Source organism: Rana temporaria, chromosome 3 (assembly GCF_905171775.1).
Source record: "Rana temporaria chromosome 3, aRanTem1.1, whole genome shotgun sequence".
NCBI classification, from domain to species: Eukaryota; Metazoa; Chordata; class Amphibia; order Anura; family Ranidae; genus Rana; species Rana temporaria.
Genome location: NC_053491.1, coordinates 464,452,256 through 464,463,303, shown reverse-complemented (window position 1 = coordinate 464,463,303; position 11,048 = coordinate 464,452,256). Strand labels below are relative to the sequence as shown.

Sequence of the window (11,048 nt, the reverse complement as noted above, 5' to 3'; positions counted from 1 at the left end):
TTTTCTCTCTATGTCGAATCTTTTCTCTCTATGTAGAATAATCTTGGACTAATAGAGTTAAGGTTAGGCACATTCGACCGACGAAAACGAAAATAAAGCTTTTGTTTATGTCGGATCTTTCGTTTTTTGTATTCTGCACTTTCGTTTGTTAAAACAATAACGAAAATAGCTGAAATTTGGACGAAAATGTATTCGGACGAAAACGAATGCACATGTCTATTAGTAATTACCACAGCTGTTTTCATCTGAGGGATATCCTGAAAACATGACTTGTTGGTACGCCTTGGGGACTGGAATTGAGATAAAAAGGCTCTAACCTATGCACATTCACGATTTCAATGTACCATTTCTGAACATGTGACTATCATATACAACACATGGGACACTGATTACTACATTTTATAGGATTCATAGAATTGTATGTGGTTAGGAAAATAGGTCCCTCCAGTCCTTGAACGAGATACACTTACATAATAAATGTTTTACAATAACTAATTGTTTTCAAAGGGTAGTTCACCTTTAAAATAAAATTTACAACACAGTTAAGTATCCCGAGTAGGTTACAAATCATGGTGTAGTAAAGATCAACTTTTCTTAAATGACATATCTATAGGCCAAGATTATGCTGTTAAAGTGCTGCACTCAATATGCCAACAAATTTGGAAACCTCAACAATGGCCACAGAACTTCCTCCTAGTCCCTAAGGTTTTTTTCCAGGGAATCCGCCAAGCGCGTCAGGATCCTACGGGGTAAATGATCGCGCTATATCAAGATGCCACTCAATTCAACTCAACTCAAGAACAGGAAGAGGTCCGTTTACATTCCGATACCAAAGAAGGGCAACGCCAAAGAATGTTCAAACTACCGTATGATCACACTCATCTCACACGGTGGCAAGGTTATGCTGAAAATTCTACAAGCCAGGCTTCAGCAGCATGTGAACCCAGAGCTACCACAAGTACAAGCTGGATTTCGTAGAGGCAGAGGAATTGGAAACCAAATTGCCAAATTGGATCATAGAGAAAGCGAAGGAAGTTCCAGAATAATGTCTACTTCTGCTTTATTGACTACAGTAAAGCCTTCTATTGTGTGGATCACAACAAAATGTGGCCAATACTAAAAGAAATGGGAATACTAGACCACCTCACCTGTCTCACCTGTAAACAAGCCAAGAAGCAACAGTTAGAACAGGACATGGAACAACTGACTGGTACAAAATTGAGAAAGGAGTGCAGCAAGGATGTATATTGTCACCCTATATATTTAACTTATATGCAGAGTACATCATGCAAAATACCAGGATCGACGAATCACAAGCCGGAATTAAGATCGCCGGGAGAAATAGTAAGCAATTTATGATATTCAGATGATACCACATTAATGGCAGAAAGTGAAGAACAACTAAAGAGTCTCTTATAAGAGGTAAAAGAGGAGAGTGCAAAAGCCGGCCTAACATTGAACATGAAGAAAACTAAGATCATGGCAACAGGTCACAAGACTCCTTGGCATATAGAAAGGAGAAGAAATGGAAATAGTGACAGATTTTATCTAGGCTCTAAGATCACAACAGACAGTGACTGTAGCCATGAAATTATTAGATGCTTGGAGGGAGGAAAGCAATGGCAAACCTAGACAACATAATAAAAAGCAGAGACATCACCTTACCAACAAAGTCCTGTATAGTCAAAGCTATGGTATTCTCAGTCGTAACCTATGGCTGAGAAAGTTGGATAACAAGGAACCCTGAATGTAGAAAATAATTGATGCTTTTGAACTATGGTGTTGGAAAAGACTCTTGATAATCCCTTGGATGGCAAGAAGATCAAACCAGTCAATCTTGAAGGAAATTAACCCTGAAATATCACTGGATGGACAGATCCTGAAGCTGAAACTCAAATATTTTGGCCACCTAATGCAGAGGACTTATTGGAAAAGACTCTGATGCTGGAAAACATGGAATTAAAAAAGAAAAGAGGATGACAGAAAACAAGATGGATAGATAGCTTCATCAAAACAATGAACATGAAGTGAAGCAAGCACACGGAGGTGGTGGAGGACAGAAAAGCCTGACGCGATATGGTCCTTGAGGTCACAAAAAGTCGGACACGACAAAATGACTAAACAACAACAAGGCCAAGTGTACCCTCTGCAAATCCTGGCCAAAAAAGTTGCATCCAGAGCGATTTTAGCCATCCTTCCTATAAGCTAGGATGGATGGTACGTTTATCACATCTTCATGATCACAGGAAGGTGGATGAAATAAGCACTTCCTCTCATCCACAAATCTGCACATGTGCAGTATTGGGTAGAAGGTTTGGAGTCTGGCTTATATGCAGGATGGCATGGATCGCTCTGGGTGCTACTTTAAATTTTATTTTAATGGTGAGCTAACCCTTTAACACTAAATGTAGGCAGGATATCATAAAATGAGGTGTGTTTTTATGTTGCTTCTAGAGATGAGCTTAGGCATGTTCAGATCATAGTCCAAGCCCACCTGAGCTATCCCGTCAAAATGCTGTAAATGTACTTGGGCAATCATAAGCGGATACATTCAACTAAAAGGAGAAACATGTCCCACTAGTGGCTTCATACTTATTGTATTTTAGTTATGTTTCACACAGCAATCATTTTTTTAGTTACATAGACTTACAGCTTGCATTTGACGTCCTCTGGCTTGCTGGTAAATGTGTTTTCAGTGTAGCTTCTGTCCACATGAACAGGGAAAGTTCCTCCAATCACCACATCTCCAGGCTGCCTCAGGTACCCATTGATAGAAACAACTGGCAAGTGGCAATCACGCATGGGCTCCAGACAGTCCAACACATCCATAAAAACTACATAAAACACCCAAGACTTACTAAACAGCAGGTACATAGTACTGTACAATCCGGTCATGAGATTGTAGCTGAAAAACATTTCCACTCTGTAGGCCATGTAGGTGCCTTTTCAAAATTAAGTATGCTATACCTTCTGTTAATTGCTAGTAATGTACACAGAAGACCATCATATTTCTTTTGTACTGTGAAGCTCCAGATACTATATCCTTCTAGGGACCCATTACTTATAGGTGTAGTCCTTTAGTGCAAGTCAAAGACCTCTGCATTTTGGAGAAGACCTTCTTTAGTTAAAATTGCACATGTAAGGAGGCCATAAGATATCAGTATTGCACACAACACAAGACCTTCATTCTATTAGTGTTACACACAAGACAACACCTTATTTATTCTGTCTGTGTCTTGGAAAAGAGGAGTTGTTGTATGTTTTTTGCCATTATATACGAGAGGCCTTTTGTATAAAGAATACTAAATAGACTGTATAACAAAAGAAGGAATTTAGTGTTGCAATGTTTTGATCTTTGTTGGTATCAAAGCTGAAGATCACCTTAATTCATCGCTATTCATTGTACGCAAAAATAAGAAAGCTGGGGAGAAGACAAACAAGGAAATGGACAACCAGACTTTTCATGGATAACAGACTTCCATGTATGTGATGTAAATTGTCAACCCTTAGAGAAGCCTTAAAGTAAATGGTGGTCTATGGTAGTCGCTTGTTTGAAGACTCTGATAGTTACTTTGATTGATGGAGAAATTGGCTCCGGATGAGTGGAGAGCACCAGTGACACCGAAAATGAGGCACTTTTGTCTCTTGCTTTTTCAGATGCCAACAGCAATCAGGCAAGACTTCATTACAAGCAGCTATAATGTACACAATCAGTTGCATGTCAGCACCACAGCAAATCGTTGCTGACAGGTATTTTATACACTTCAGGTAATTAGACTTAAGCCTCGTACACACGGCCGAGGAACTCGACGTGCCAAACACATCGAGTTCCTCGGCCAGTTCAGCCCTGAAGCCGCCGAGGAGCTCGGCGGGACGAGAGCTCCCATAGAACAACGAGGAAATAGAGAACATGTTCTCTATTTCCTCGTCGAGCTCCTCGTCGGCTTCCTCGGCTGAAAGTGTACACACGACCAGTTTCCTCGGCAGAATTCAGCCAGAAACTCGGTCGGAAGCTGAATTCTGCCGAGGAAACTGGTCGTGTGTACGGGGCCTAAAGGGAATATAAGATTGAATCTGATTATATGATGAAAATTTAAAATCTCCCAGGATATTATTACTATCAATACTTAATTTTATTTTTCCCTTGTCATAGCTGCCAGTATCAAAGGACTCATTGACATATGGGTAACTTATGTAAATCTGAATTATTATGTTGTAATAGTAATAGTTCCCGATAGACATGTGCATTGCCAAAAAATTTGTTAGTTTCATTCGTTTTTTTTTTCAGTTTTTCGATTTTTCAATTCATAAATTTGTATATTCGTATATTCGTACATTCGTAAATTCGTATATTCGTACATTCGTAAATTCGTACATTCGTAAATTCGTATATTCGTACATTCGTATATTCGTACATTCGTAAATTCGTACATTCGTAAATTCGTATATTCGTACATTCGTAAATTCGTACATTCGTACATTCGTAAATTCGTACATTCGCAAATTTGTACATTTGTAAATTCGTACATTCGTAAATTCGTAAATGAGAAAATTAGTAAATTTGCAAATTCTAAATTTCGGAAAACCCGAAAATTCGAAAATCTAAATTAATAATAACTATTAAATTATAGATATTGTAATTTCCTTTCAAATTTGGCTGTTAGTGAATGTAACGAATACAAATTTATCCAAAGTTACAAATTACCTGAAATAACAAATGCTGCATCTAAACAAATGGAATGGAACAAATTAATAATAAATAATAATAATAATAAAAAAAAAGGTTTTATTATTATTATTGTTATTTATTATTATTAATTCATTAAGTTCCATTTGTTTAGATACAGCATAATACAGCATAATTTGTAACTTCGGATAAAATTGTATTCGTTACGTTCACTGACAGCCAAATTTGAAAGGAAATTCCAATACAGTAAAACCTTGGTTTGAGAGTAACTTGGTTTGAGACCGTTTTGCAAGACAAGCAAAATGTTTTAATAAATTTTGCCTTGATATACAAGCAATGTCTTGATACAAGAGTAGCGTCATGTCAAAACTGAGTATAAAAAAGAAGAGAGGAGCCTCTAAGTGTAGCAATATGGTTACATTTAATGAAGGTACAACATTTAGCAACTTATTGCTACACTTAGAGGTGCCTCTCTTCTCTTTTGTACCCTGTAAACAAAATGCTTTGATATACAAGTGCTTTGGATTACAAGCATGTTTCTGGAACAAATTATGCTCGCAATCCAAGGTTTTACTGTACCTATAATTTAATAGTTAGTAATAGTTAAGTTATTTTTAGTTAATTATTATTTTAGATTTCCAAATTTCCAAATTTACTAATTTACGAATTTACAAATGTACGAATTTAAGCATTTGTGAATGTACGAATTTACGATTGTGTTAATGTATGAATTTCCGAATGTACGAATTTACGAATTTTCATATATTCGAATTTACAAATATTTGGAAAAATGTGTTAAATTGTTTTTTGTTAATTCGGATTTTTCCAAGTTAACGAATTTGTTGAAATTCGTTAAAAAACTAATTTGGAAAAAAACAAATTGCACATGTCTAGTTCCTGATGTTGTGTTGATAATAATCTATCTCACTCTTCTGTAATGTACAGTTAGTATGATTAAATGCTTTAGAGACCAATTCCGGCCAAAAAAAAAAATTTGTGCCTGCACTGCACCGGTCAACTGCTTGTTTTGTCTAGGGGTGAGCAGAAAGCTTATACTCACCCGATCCTTTGTTCCACCAGAAAACTGGGCTTCCCCACGGTCCAGCGGTGGACTGTTCCTAGCCTATGGAGCCTGCTCTGGGGTTGATGACGTCAGAAACAGTCCACAATTCAAAATCGCTGGAGTGCGGGGGTGACAAAGCAGCTTTTTTTTTGGTCGTCGGCGACGTGGATTTACATCGCTGGACATTTTTATTTTATTTTTTAATAATGGACTTGTCCAAAGCTGCCTCTTGTCTTTTAAAAACATTTTGACACTTTTTTGGGTGAAATGGTAGAGGTACAATGTACCCGTTACCAATTCACATGGGGGGGGCCGGGATCCCCTTGATAAAGGGGGCTTCCAGATTCTGATACGTCCCCCTGTCCGCAGACCCCCACAATCACGGGGCAAGGGTTGTGGGGATGAGGCCCTTGTCCCCATCAACATGGGGACAAGGTGCTTTGGGGGTCAGATCCCAAAGCATCCTTCCCATGTTGAGGGCATGTGACCTGGTACGGTTCAGGAGGGGGGCCAGCTCTCTTGCCCCCCTCTTTTCCTGTGGCCTGCCAGGTTGCTTGCTCCGATAAGGGTCTGGTATGGATTTTGAGGGGGACCCCTATGCCATTTAAAAAAAAAATGGTGGGTGGTTCCCCTTAATATCCATACCAGACCTAAAGGGCCTGGTATGGAATTTGGGGGGACCCCCACGCACTTTTTTTAAAGGGCCTGGTAATGGGCTGGGGGGGACTCATGCCGTTTTTTTCAATGAGTTTGCCGATACCCGACAATTCAGTACAGGCGCCAGTAGTTTTAAATTACTTTTTTTTCCTTTAGTAATGTCATTTTGTTGCGGGACTGTTCTAAACATGGGACAAATGCACCACTTTACAGGCATACTATAGACACCCCCCAGGCACAAAACTTTTATTGTTTCACTTTAAGCATCATTAAAATCACTGCTCCCGGAAAAACTGCAGTTTTTCTTTTTTTTATTTGCATTGATACATGTCCCCTGGGGCAGGACACATGTCCCCTAACACTTCTTATGACAATACCTTGCATATAAGCCTTTAAAATTAGCACTTTTGTTTTTTCCTGTTAAACTCCCATAGACTTTTAAACGGTGTTCCGCAGCTTTTGAATTTGCCACGAACACTGCATAATGTTCCCTATTCGGCTTGAAGGCGAACACCCCTAGTTCGAGTTGAACTTATGTTCAACTCGAACATCGGGCTCATCCCTATTAGGATATCTCCAGCATATCACCAAAGAACTAGCTCAAGACTTAAAGCGGGGGTTCACCCTAGAATAAAAATTTTTTTTTTTTTTTTTATTCTATCATAAAATTCGGCATCGTAGCGCGAGCTACAGTATGCCGGTCTTACATTTTTTATGCCAGTACTCACTGTTTAATCCGACCTAGACGATTCCGTCTGCCCACGGGGAATGGGCGTTCCAATCCAGACGGAAAGTGATTGACGGCCGGCTCTGGCGCGTCACGCTTCTCCGGAAATAGCCGAAATAGGCTTGGCTCTTCACGGCGCCTGCGCATAGCCTGTGCGCAGGCGCCGTGAAGAGCTGAGACCTACTCCGGCTGTCTTCGGGGAGAGTGACGTGCCAGGGCCGGCCGTCAATCATCCTCCCTCTCCATAGGCACGCCCATTCCCCGCGGGAGCCGAAATCTTTAATGTACGAGTACACAGTGAGTACGGGGGTAAAAAAATCGGGACAGGCATACTGTAGCTCGCGCTACAATGCCTGTCTCGATGGAAAAATGATATAAGTGAGGGTGAACTACCGCTTTAAGATTTTTTTTCCTTCAAAGAGACTAATACTTATGGTGCCATAAAGGCACTACTTTCACCCAGGACTCTATTTATTATGTGAGCGGGTTAAAGACTTAAAGGTTAAACAGTTTGTAATAAGTTAAGTACAGTGTCATATTTTTTCTGGATCTGTGGTGTGGAGGTACAGAAGGGAGTGGTTTGACATAAGAAATAGTCATTTCTCTGCCCTTCTTCTGCTTGTTCCCATGTGTTTCAACCTAGGTTTTAATAGTTTTAATCTTGTGTGTCTTTTACCATCAGTATTACTAGTCACAGTAAAACTTCAGCAAGTGACAAACGCATGTTGCTGAATCTTAATGCTTTTAATGCCTCAGTAAACAAAGTTGCACTGTTTCACTTGAATTGTGTGTGTGTTTCTAATTGTCTTGGTCACTACCAAAATGTCTCAACCCAGGGTGTCAGAGGTGTCAGAGAACTTGAAAGTTTGGGGCAAACAGTGGGGTACAGATTAATTAAGCAGCCCTCATGCGAGTAGCGATACACATAGATGCGCTTTAAAAAAAATACAATGAGGACAGGGTGGCTGGATTAGGAAGGAGGTGAGTTTGATGCTTTGCACAGGGCCATCTTTAAGGCAGGGCAAAAGGGGAAGCTGCCCTGAGCCCATGATTGTTGTGGGGTACAAAGCAGCTGCCAACTAGCCAGTTTAAATTCCCTATCATTTTTATTCCTGTGCCATGTTCCAATATCTCAGTGTGAAGTTCTGTTACTAATGCTCTCCATCTCTGCCCTATTGCAGTGTACAGATAACTTACCTGCAGACCATGTGTTTACATGTAAATAACCTGCATTGATATGTAAATAGTGGCAGCATTAATATGTAAATAGCAACGGGATCCATATGTAAATAGAGGCGGCATTCATATGTATTTCATGCCCCCCCCCCCCTGAGGTCATATCTACCATTACTTCTGCTAAATTCTGCCCCCTGGAGAGGTTAAAGGGCATGCTTGAAAGTCCTGCCTGCGACTGTGGCCATTAAGCCTGTTCTGCAAAGGTGAGCAAATTGGAGGTGGAAACCTTTTTTTTGCATGTAAATACGCACATCTCAGCAGATGCATGAGGGTGTCATTAACAATTAATGGCACTGATGTGTATCTGGTAAAGAACAGCATGTTTCCGTGGTGTCAGGAACGAGATTTTGAATGCGTTCCCAACACACACAAATTTGAACGCAGGACAAATGTCTCAGTTACTTTGTTGGTCAGTGTAAATCTTCTCATTACATTGGGTCTTGGTGTACAATCCTTTCATTCACACTAGTGGCCAGTGTGAAGGTCAGTGTAAATCCCCTCGCTTCTCGGCCTTTTGGCTAAGATCAAGTGTAGTATCTGTTCTTATCAGTTGCCAATAGGTGGTGCTAAGCTGACTGTCCCCGGTACCCTGTGGCAGGGGGAAAGGGATGGCAGTCGGCGGACGCTAAGCCTGTTGGTGTGGAGGTGGAAGCCTTCTGATTTGGACAGAGAGGCATGAGGTCGAAGCCAAGAGGCCGGGTCCCTGGCCGTTGGCCTGGATTTGGTGGTATCTGCCCCAGTCAGTTGTTCTGGAGGGAACCCTTGCTTCTCCTTTAACCGGGATGGAGCGGGTAGTACTTCCAGAATGTGATTAGGTGGGAGAGATAGGGGTTGTGGGTAGAGTCTGCGTCAGTAGGCTCTCCCCGACCTCTTCTCCCACCTTCCTGGCTGGGAAGGGTGCTGCCGGTCCGGACCGGGGGCTAGGGACCGTTGAAAAGCCTGTGGAGATTGTGCCCCTGGAGTGGCAGTCCAGGGGTGCCATACATTGCACGAGTGTTTGAGGGGCACTCATCGTGTGGCACCTTCAGGTCACTGATCTCCACAACACACTTTTCACACCTGCCGCTTGGGCCGGGCCTTTTGGCTAGGACCAGTGGAATTTTTATCCTGGCCGGAGGGCCGGCCAATGTATTTGAATGAATGAATGAATGAAAAATTTATATAGCGCGGCACATGCGAACTGAATCGCTTCTGGGCGCTAGTTGTTTGTGTCTCATGCCTTCAGAAAAGCAGGGTTTTGATCTGCCTTCTGAAAGACAGGTGGTTTTGCTCCAACCGAATGCTGGTTGGTAAAGCATTCCAAAGCCTGGGGCCCTGGAAAGCAAACCTTCTTTCTCCTTTGGACTTGTATTTGGTTTTAGGAACCTTGACCAGATTTTGGTCGGTGGATCGCAGAATGCGGTTGCAATTGTGCGGTTTGATCTTGTTGCATAGATATCTAGGAGCCTTCCCATGGATGCACTTATGTGTCAGGCAGAGTGCTTTGAATGCAATTCTGTCTTTCACTGGCAACCAGTGAAGGGATCTCAGTGAAGGTGAGATTGATTCCCAAGATTTTTTCCCAGTCACCAGTCTAGCGGCCGTATTCTGTACGACTTGAAGACGAGCGATTTGGTACTTGGGGAGCCCGAGGTAAAGGGCATTTGCATAGTCCAGTCTGGAATTCACGATTGTTCCCACCACGACTGCTACGTCTTCTTTGGGGATAAATGGAATAAGTCTGCGTAGTAGGCGCATCAAATGGTGCGCCCCGCTGACTACTGACCCTATTTGTGCGTCCATTGTCATGAAGGTGTCAAACGTGACTCCTAGACTTTTGACTTTGGAGCTAGGGGAGATGATTTGTCCCAGGATGGGCGATGGTGTCCAGTTTGTTGCCGGTTGTCTCTTCCGACTGGCATCGAACATAAAGAGTTCTGTTTTAGCGCTATTGAGTTTGAGATAACTCTTAGTCATCCAGTTTTCTATTGAAGAGAGACATTTCTCTAATCTGAGATGATGATCCTTTTTGTGGCAGATGCGAAAATACAACTGCGTGTCGTCTGCATAAGAGTGATAGAGTAGTTCTTGGCTACTGATAATATCAAAGAGAGGACGAAGATAGATATTAAACAGCACCGGTGATAGGGGGGATCCTTGGGGGACCCCACATGGCATCGTGCGTTTTTCTGACGTGAAAGATCCCAGTTTCACTGTTTGTGATCGGTTTCCGAGAAAAGAGGAGAACCATGGTAAGGCATCTTCTGAGACTCCGGCGACTTCTGTTAGTCGTCTCAGTAGCAATTTATGGTCTACTGTGTCGAAGGCTGCGCTTAGGTCCAGCAGAACCAGGAGACACGATTCTCCTTCGTCTGCGGCCTCGAGCGCATCGTCCCATATTTTCAGTAAGGCCGTTTCTGTCCCGTGTCCGGGACGGAACCCGGATTGAAATGGATCGAGTAGGTTGTGGGTATCCAGATGCTGTTGCAGCTGATTTACCACCACTTTCTCCATTATCTTGGACAGAGCATTTAGACCTGTTATGGGACGGCGGTGAGTTGGGTCCATAGGATCCAAATTAGGTTTTTTCAAGATCGGCAGGATTGTGCCCTCTTTCAGCAGGGAAGGCACTATGCCTTCCTTAAATGACTGATTTATAAGCTGTGTGATTGGAGGCGCCAGGATGTCGGCACATTCCT

At 41.9% G+C, this 11,048-nt stretch overlaps 1 pseudogene; it reads left to right on the top strand.

Moving 5' to 3' along the window:
- The first annotated feature begins 8,868 nt into the window (after positions 1 to 8,868).
- Positions 8,869 to 8,999, top strand: LOC120933939 (annotated as a pseudogene).
- Positions 9,000 to 11,048: the final 2,049 nt, after the last annotated feature.